Consider the following 8,725-nt stretch of genomic DNA (forward strand, 5'->3'; position numbering starts at 1 on the left):
CGTGTCCCCAGCCCCGCCCGGCTGGCGGCTCCGGACACCCGCGGGGCGCACGGCGGGCGGGGGCTTTCCGGGGCTCGCGGCGCCCGGCAGCCTTCCGGCAGAGCAAGGAGCTAACACCTCTGGGCGCCGCTGCCTCTCTCCCGCCGCCCTCGCTCCCCTGCCTGCGCCCTCCCGCCCACATCCCCGCGCCACTTACACAGCCAGGCCCGGGGATCGCGGCGGCGAGGCGCAGACAGCGCATCACCCGGGAGCGGGGAGCCCCCCCAGGGCGGCGCGGAGCTGGGTAGAGGGCGCGCTGTCCTTCCCCAGCCCGCACACCGCTGTCACACATGCAGGCGAGAAGAGACGAGCTGCGCGAAGAGAAGCGGAACCGCCCGGGGTGGGGAGGAGGCCCGCCAGGCTCCACGCACATCCCCACCCGCAGCCGCCACACCTGTGCGGGACGCCGCGTGCGCCCGGCGGCGGCGCGGAAGCAGGCCGTGACCTCTTTACATAAGCTCTGGCAGCGTCTGCCCCGCGCGGGAGGGAAAGGGCCCCTCGGGGAGACGCTCACCTTGTCTACAGGGTCAGAGAGGCGGGGCACTGGAGCCAAGTCCCCAGATGACAGGGACCAGACTCCTTCCAGCGTTGGGGGTGGGCGGTTTGTGAGTGTTTGTTTTGGATGAAGAGGCGGAGAGTCCAATTACCCAGTTTATCTACAGTACACAGACCCAGTTCGTGACAGGCTGGCTCAACAGTCAGCTTTGCTTTGGGGGAGGTATTATCAAATGGTTTAACCTAATAGAAACAAGTTATGTGACTGTGACCTGGGGAGACGTGACCCAGGTGCCTCCAAACATAACGCATACACTGACCTGCACACATGTATGCATAACATACACATCACCCTACTGGAAACTGGCATATTCACGAAGTAACTGACAAATGTACAGACCTGTGAGTACCTAACCAGAGACACCATAGACAAACACATAGGGGGACACGCCCCATCCCTTTTTAACACACCTCTGGAAGGGGAAACCTGGTTAGTCAATGTTGGCATCAGCACCAACCCACAGGGCTTGCCAAATAGTTCTTTCAAGCCACATTCTCAGCCTTTTCAGGACACTCGTCCCCGGTAGCAAATCAGCCCAGGACACCTGTGGGCCACCTGGTCTCACTAGACCCATGGCTCCTCCTTTTTCTTGATTCCCTTGAATATAGTCAAGTCTTGAAACACTCAGATCTGGGAGTCTGACAGCCCCAGGTTTGATTTCTGACTCTGAAATTATTTTACCACCCTGAGCCCCAATTTGCTTATATTATTTTATCTCTTTTTATTTGGAGATCAATTGTAGATTTACATGCAGGGGGAAGAAACAGCACTCTTTACACGGTTTCCTTCGAAGGTAACATTTTGCAGAACTTAGAGTACAATAATTTCACAACCAGGATATGGAAATTGATCGGTGAAGGTACAGAACACTTTCACCACAAGGATTCTCCATGTTGCCCTTTTATACCCACACCTGCTTCCCTCCCACTCGTTTCTCTCCAACCCCTGGCAACTACTACTCTGTTCTCCATTTCCCTAATTTTGTCTTTTCAAGAATGTTATATAAATAGAACTGTAAAGTATGTAACCTTTTGGGATTGACTACCGCCCCCACCTCCGCCCTCAGCATAAGTCTGTGGAGTTTCATCTAGGTTGTTGCATGTGCCAGTAGGTTATTCTTTTTAATTTCTGAGTAGCATTTCATGCTATGGCTGAATCCTTGAAGATTTTCATGTGGATTAAGTGAGATACTGTTTGTAAAATAGTTCAATTTATGACACACAGCAAGGGCTTGGTAAATGGCTATTAATATCATTACCGCCAACCATTCTCAACAAAATGCAGAAAAAGGGAAACTTAGAACAAATACCTACCCTTTGTCCCTTGTTTAGAGATGACTTCCTGTGAGAAACAGAAGTCACAACTCATCTTAATATCCTGAGATCTTGGCTTAGAAATTGCACTGCTTTTTTAGTCTGAATTCTCTGTACTTACAAAGTAAGTACCTCTAGAACCTTCAGAGGAAGGTTGTGTTCTGTTTTCTCTATTCAGTAAGAACTCATAAATTCCAAAACAATGTGGCCTGAATTAATGAAGTTTTACAGGAAATGTCAACCATTTCTTTCTTCCCAGGGATCACGATCTGCCCAGCGGAACAGGTCCTCAACCCCCAAGTTGAACGGTGTTGGGAAGACCAACACAGGGCTGATCAGGAAGAGTGAAAGCCATAGGTCTTCCTCAAAGGCTCTCGTGGGGACCCGTCTTCAGCTTCTTTTGCCCACTGTGCCTTTTTCCAAAGCAACGGGGCAAGGCTCCTTGCGTCCCCACCCACCCCAGCTGGGGCAGCTTACTAGACCGTTATATAGAATTCCATACGATTTTGTGTTTGCAGAACTCATCGAACTAACCTAAGCCTTTACATCATTTTCTCGTAATCTAAATACAACCCTGGGAAAGGTGACCGGGGCAGGTATCTGTTTCCACTCTTTACATATTAGGCATCTGAGACCTAGTGAGATGAAGTAATGGACTTATGACTGTCCAAGGGCCAACACCAGAGTGGGCCTAGCTTGTGAATTCCAAACCCATCCCTCTTCCACATTAACGCTGTTAAATCACAAAGGAAAGACTTGTGTATTCCTAAAGACACCAAGCTTATCCATTCTCACCTGGCTTTCTTCTTCTTGTCCAAATACACCGAGGGAAAGGAGCCTAGGCCCCCAAAGGGTTCCAGCAACTGCTCTCTCCCCATTGGCATACTGTGTGCTGGGCAGCATAGCTGGGAAAGGATTGGAATCCAGCCCCAGAATAGGCCCCTCTCCAGCCTAACACTCGTGTTCTGCAAGCACTGCCCTCTATGAGGACCACGGGGTCTAGAGACTCAGACTCTTGGAAAAGTACTAAGGACAGGATGCCTTTCAGACCATGGCCCGATTGCTTGTTCTGGAAGTCCTGGCTTCTCTCCATCTCCTCCACTCCTTCCCCCACGGCTCTTCCTCTCAGCCAGGTGACATCCTTTAATCCTTAAGTTGAGTGCACATTGAGGAAACTTGTAACCTAGCAACCGCCACTTAAGATTCCCTGAGTCACGGGCGGTTTCCACGTCTGGGCAGAGTGCACCTAGCCAGAGCCTGAAGGAGCAACAAGCAGAGGTGGGGAGTCCCATGACCCCTTTGATTCCATACCACCCTGTTCTACAGTGTGGCCATTTCCCTGTGGGGGAGTCCTTCCTCCCTGCAAACCCAAATCCCTCTTGCTGTGAGACCTTGCGATGCATCAGGCCTGGGTTTCTCTTCTCCTTTAAAAAGGGTTTGACTCTTTGCCTTGGTTGCAAGGTGGCACCGGGGAGGGGAGGGAAGCCGGGGAAGGAAAGTTGATGAAAGCCTCTAACGATAAAGCCTTTGGTACTGCTGCATCTTTCCTATGTGGTACTGCTGCATCAACCTTGTGGAAGGGGTGCTCAGCTCCAGAAAAAGTCACTCAGTATTTTTTTTCTACAGTAGCACCGGGGTCTAGTATGGTCTATTTTAAATACGATACAATGCACAGTTTGATTCAGTAGCAGCTGAGTTTATCAGGTATTCAGCAGGGGCCTGCCGCCACCACCTTGGGGTAGCTCGTGGGGAAGCTAAGGGTGGGTAGGGGGACAGTTTCGTCCCCGTTAACTAGCAGAGTCCCAGCATGGCAGACAGTGGATGGAAGAGGTAGGCAGGGCCAGAAGGGACTGGTGGAATCCCAGGCGCAGGGCACGTTTTGGGGGGATGGGAGAGGAGAGCTGTTTAGATGTCAGAAGTTAGAACGGCTCCTTCTCCCTCCTGGGGAACACAGTTTATCTTCCTTTCAGCGGGGGGCCACCTGGCCGCCCTCTCAAGGGTACCCTGAGGGTTGGAAAGATGCACTTTGAGCTCCTGGAGCCCAGGATCACCTTCCCTCCTTAGTTCTTTGTCTATGGTGCCCCACAGGGCTGGCATAAAAGGAAATCACAGAGCATGGGGTAGGGGGAAATCACAGGGCACGGGGTAGGAGGGAAGTGTGTGGGCTCTGGCATCAGGCAGACTGGGCCTGAATCCAGGCTCAGTCCCCCCAAACTGTGTGACCATGAGGAAGCCACTTATACTCCTTATACCTCATGTGGGAAAAAGAGGAATAAGAGAATCTACTTTCTAGAGTTCCAGGAGGGAAGAGATGCCGGGCGCAGATCCTGGGCATGTAGGAGGTAGTCTACAGTGAGTAGACTTCCTTCCTCCCTGTGTGGTGGCAAGTTCCCGCACCCTGACTCTCTGCGTGTCCAGGCCGGTGAGCCCAAACCGCAGGTGCCCGGTTCACAAAGTAGGCATCTTACTGGGGCCCACACTCTCCTGTGCCCAACTGTGTCTGGGCCTAGGTCCTGGCAGGATTCTACCCTCCGAGCGCCCCGAAATCCCTCCCACTGCCTAAATTGCATTCTGATCTGGAGAACAGCTGTTGCGCTTCCTGCAGAGAATCACCTTCTCATCCGGCACCCAAGCTGGGCTGTGTTCAGGGGGCAGAAGTGAGGACGGCTCATCCAATCAGAGCTGAGGCTGCCCGCAGCCCCTACACCAACAAGCCTCCCTGGGGCCTCCTACTGCCCAGTCCCAACAGCAGCCCAGAAGAAGGACTTTGGGCTCCAGAAGGCTCCACTGGAGATGATGTGACGCCATCAGTCAGAAACATACTGGCATCTGTTCACGTGGCACTGCCACCCTTAGGGTTGGCATCTGGGGTCCCTGGGTGGGAATGGCCTCCTCCTGACCCTGCAGCTTGACTAGCCGGTGGAGTTAGCCACATGCCTTCTGCCACCAGCCCTGCTCCCTCCTCCTCCAGGGCAGAGTGGGGGCAGGAGCCCAGGGGGACTTAGTGGCTATCAGTTAAGGGGTGCCTCTGATGGAAAAGTGGGTCTCAGGTATGGGATGGTGGGCAGGGGGAAGGGATCAACTTGGTTTTCAGGCTCAGGAGCTTCATGATTTAGAAGAATCTAAATTCTCTGCTCTTTATTTATTTTTTTCCCCCATAATATTTTATTGTCAAATTGTTTTCCATACAACACCCAGTGCTCTTCCCCTTCAGTGCCCTCCACCATCACCACCACCTCTTTCCCCCCCTCCCCCTACCCCCTCAACCCTCAGTTCATTCTCAGCATTCAATAGTCTCTCAAGTTTTGCATCCCTCTCTCTCCCCAACTCTCTCTCCCTCCTCCGCTCCCCCTGGTTCTCCATTAGGTCTCTCTTGTTTTCCTGCTAGACCTATGAGCGCAAACATATGGTTTCTGAATTCTCTGCTCTTTAATGGATAGGGATGAGAAACAGGAGCGTGCGTGAGACCGTCTCTGAAAGACCTCGCCCCTTCCCTGTGCCGAGATGGTAAGAGGAAACGGGGCTTAGATTAAAGGCTGAGGATCTTGGTTATAAACAGGGAAGAACTTCTGGCCCAAGAGCCTCAGAAAACAAAACCAGCATGAGATGAGAGGCGGCGGAACACCTCCCCTGGGAGACACTGGAAATAGGTGAAACACAGGACCAAGAGTCCGGAGACCTCTGCTCCAGCCATGTGTTGTCATCACTGGGCTGTGCACCTCCCGACCAGTCTGTAAAACTGGAAGGGAGAACGAGGGAGAAGACAGCGGCGTAAGGTCTCTCCCAGCTGCGGTGCTCTCCACTCCGAGGGGCATACAGGGCGTGAAGCCCTAGAGAAAGAATCACTTAACCATGGTGACAAAGCAGCAGGTCCCAGAAGGGACATCCTCACATTCTTCCTGTGGCACAAATGCAGAGGTCTGGCTCCATCCGCACTGCCAACTGCCCACAGTCCAGTCATGAGGCAGGACTTACTGAGAGCCTTTGCTTGGCTCTGTTGCTCATTTCCAATGGCTTTTGCTGACGGGCTGGGCACCCACCCGGAAGCCTACCCGTGTTTCCTGCTGGGTCCTGACAATTCTGGGGAGCCCATTGTCTTCCTACAGACTGCCAGGACAAGAGGCAGAGGGCTCAAGGGTTCAAGTCGTCCTGATTCTGGTCCTCCTATAAATGCAAAGACAAAGGGTCCCTGGATGGCTTAATTCGTTAAGCCTCTGATTCTTGCTTTCGGCTCAGGTCACGATCTCATCGTGCTTGCTCTCTGCCCTTCCTCCACATGTGCACGCCCATGAGCGCTCTGACTCTCAAAATAAATACATTTTTAAAAATAAATAAATAAGTAAATAGGGACACCCGGGTGGCTCAGTCGGTTAAACATCTGACTCCAGCTCAGATCATGATCTCCTGGTTCATGGTTTCGAGCCCTGCGTCTAGCTCTGGGCTGACAGCTCGGAGCCTGGAACCTGCTTCAGATTCTGTTTCTGTCTCTCTCTCTGTCCCTCCCTTGCTCATGCTCTCTGTCTCTCTCTCAAAATAAATTAAAAAACATTAAAAATTTTTTAAAATAAATAAATAAATGCAAAAAGTGCCTCTTTGTCCCAGGTTACCAGGCTGGAGCCGGGCTGATCCCTGGGGCCAGTGTATGTGCTGGGGTGGGGGGTGCTCATAGTCTAACCCTTCTAATGCCAAGGATAGCAGAGCCTTGATGGGGGCCTGGGCAGCTCTGCAGAGGAGCAGAGGACGCAGGCGGGGAAGGCAGCAGCAAACCTCTCAAACGCGGCTCTTTAAATGCCCATTAGTAAGTTAATATCGCCATTTCCAGAGCCAGCAGTACCCTCCATTCTTCTTAATTAAAAAGAGCTCCATGTCCTGGCAGAGCTGAGAGAGGGCTCTGAATGATTTACACACCAGCCCTGCTGCTCCAGCTAGGAAATCGGTGAGGAAAATTGATTGGCAGATGGGCCAGCCTGCGTGTCATGGATGGATGGGGTGTGTGTGTGTGTGTGTGCGCATACACGCACCGAGGGGCAAGGTAAGGGGGGCTGCCTGTCCTGCTGTCAGGCTCTGAGTGAGCGAGGCCGGCCTCTCACCCCGGTCCCATAGATCACTCCTGGCCCAGAGGTCAAGGCTTCTGCCAAATTAAGGCTAAACAAAAGGCTCTCCTGCTTACTTCCTGCTGGGGTCCCTCATCCTGGCAAAACTATTTTTTTTAATTTTTTGTGTGTTTTTTGATTTATTTTTGAGAGACAGAGAGAGAGACAGTGTGAGCAGGGAAGGGTCAGAGAGAGAAGGAGACACAGAATCTGAAGCAGGCTCCAGGCTCTGAGCTGTCAGCACAGAGCCCAACATGGGGTTCGAACCCACAAACCGTGAGATCATGACCAGAGCTGAAGCCACTTAACCGACTGAGCCACCCAGGTGCCCCAAAACTATTTTTTTTAAATCTTTATTTATTTATTTTGAGGGGATGGTGGAGAGCAGGAGAGGAGCAGAGAGAGAGGGAGAGAGAGAATCCCAAGCAGGCTCCAAACTATCAGCACAGAGCCTGAAGTGGGGCTCGGTCTCTTGAAGCATGAGATCACAATCTAAGCCTGAATCAAGAGTGGAAGCTTAACCCACTGAGCCACCCAGGCACCCCAGGGGCAGAACTCTCTTATCTGGAGGACAAAAGCTCAGGCTGAGAGGCTGTTGTCCTAGCTCCACCTAGGAGAGAAAAGGGCCACTCCCTAAAGATTCTCTCATTACTATCAGATGGATACTACTCCCCTAAGTAACATGATTTGGCTCCTGTTAGGTCATTGCCACTTACTTTGGGAGGAGGGTTTCTTAATGCCCACCTTTCCTACCTTCCCTCTCTGTTAGCACCAAATTTTGTCTGAGCCCGATGGCCTGTGGGAACCAAGGCTCTGGGCCCTTCATGGGGCTGGGAAGGGGTGGTGGGGACCCACAGGCTGGACTGTTGTGAGATGACACTAGAGAGCTAGAAGGTGAGAACAGTCACCCTCAGAGGTCTGCCCCTCTTCGGCCTCTCCCTTCTAGAAAGCCAGGCCCAGGGGCACCTTCTAAAACAGAGCGGCCTCTGTTCACCTTTGGGAGCCCACCACCCTTGATGGGTGCCAGAGAGGCAGGTCCAGCTCACGCTCCAGCTGGGAGAGGGGCCTCTACAGAGGCACAGAGTGGCTTTCACTCTGGCAGGGTGTCTCCTCACCCCTTCCCCTTCTTCCCTGGTGCTTCACATCACAAACACACACACGTATGCGCGCGCATGTACATGCATGTGCACAACCACGTGCACGCACACATGCCCCCCCCCCGCCCCCCCGCTGAGGTTCTGGAGAAGGGATGGGGAAACAGGTTAAAGAAGAGAGGTGAGGGCTAGAGGACAGGCAGCCTCCCATGCCCTGCTTTATTTATTTATTTATTTTTTAAAAATATCCATTGAAAATGAAAGCATGTTCATTTTTTATTTTATTTTAATTTTTTTAGTGTTTTATTTATTTTTGATACAGAGAGAGACAGAGCGTGAGAGGGGAAGGGGCAGAGAGAGAGGAGACACAGAACCAGAAGCAGGCTCCAGGCTCTGAGCTAGCTGTCAGCACACAGCCTGATGCGAAGCTTGAACCCACAAACGTGAGATCTGACCTGAGCCGAAGTCAGAGGCTTAACCGACTGAGCCACCCAGGCACCCCCGCCCCCCCAGTCCCTGCTTTAACCTCCCCCCACTCCCGGGAGCCCCGCAATCTGCCACAGCAGTGAAATTGACATCTGGTGTGGGAACCTGGGTTCTCTGTGCTAGAGACGGAGAGGAAGTGGGAAG

The sequence above is a fragment of the Suricata suricatta genome, chromosome 3 (genome assembly GCF_006229205.1).
Source record: "Suricata suricatta isolate VVHF042 chromosome 3, meerkat_22Aug2017_6uvM2_HiC, whole genome shotgun sequence".
Classification (NCBI taxonomy): domain Eukaryota; kingdom Metazoa; phylum Chordata; class Mammalia; order Carnivora; family Herpestidae; genus Suricata; species Suricata suricatta.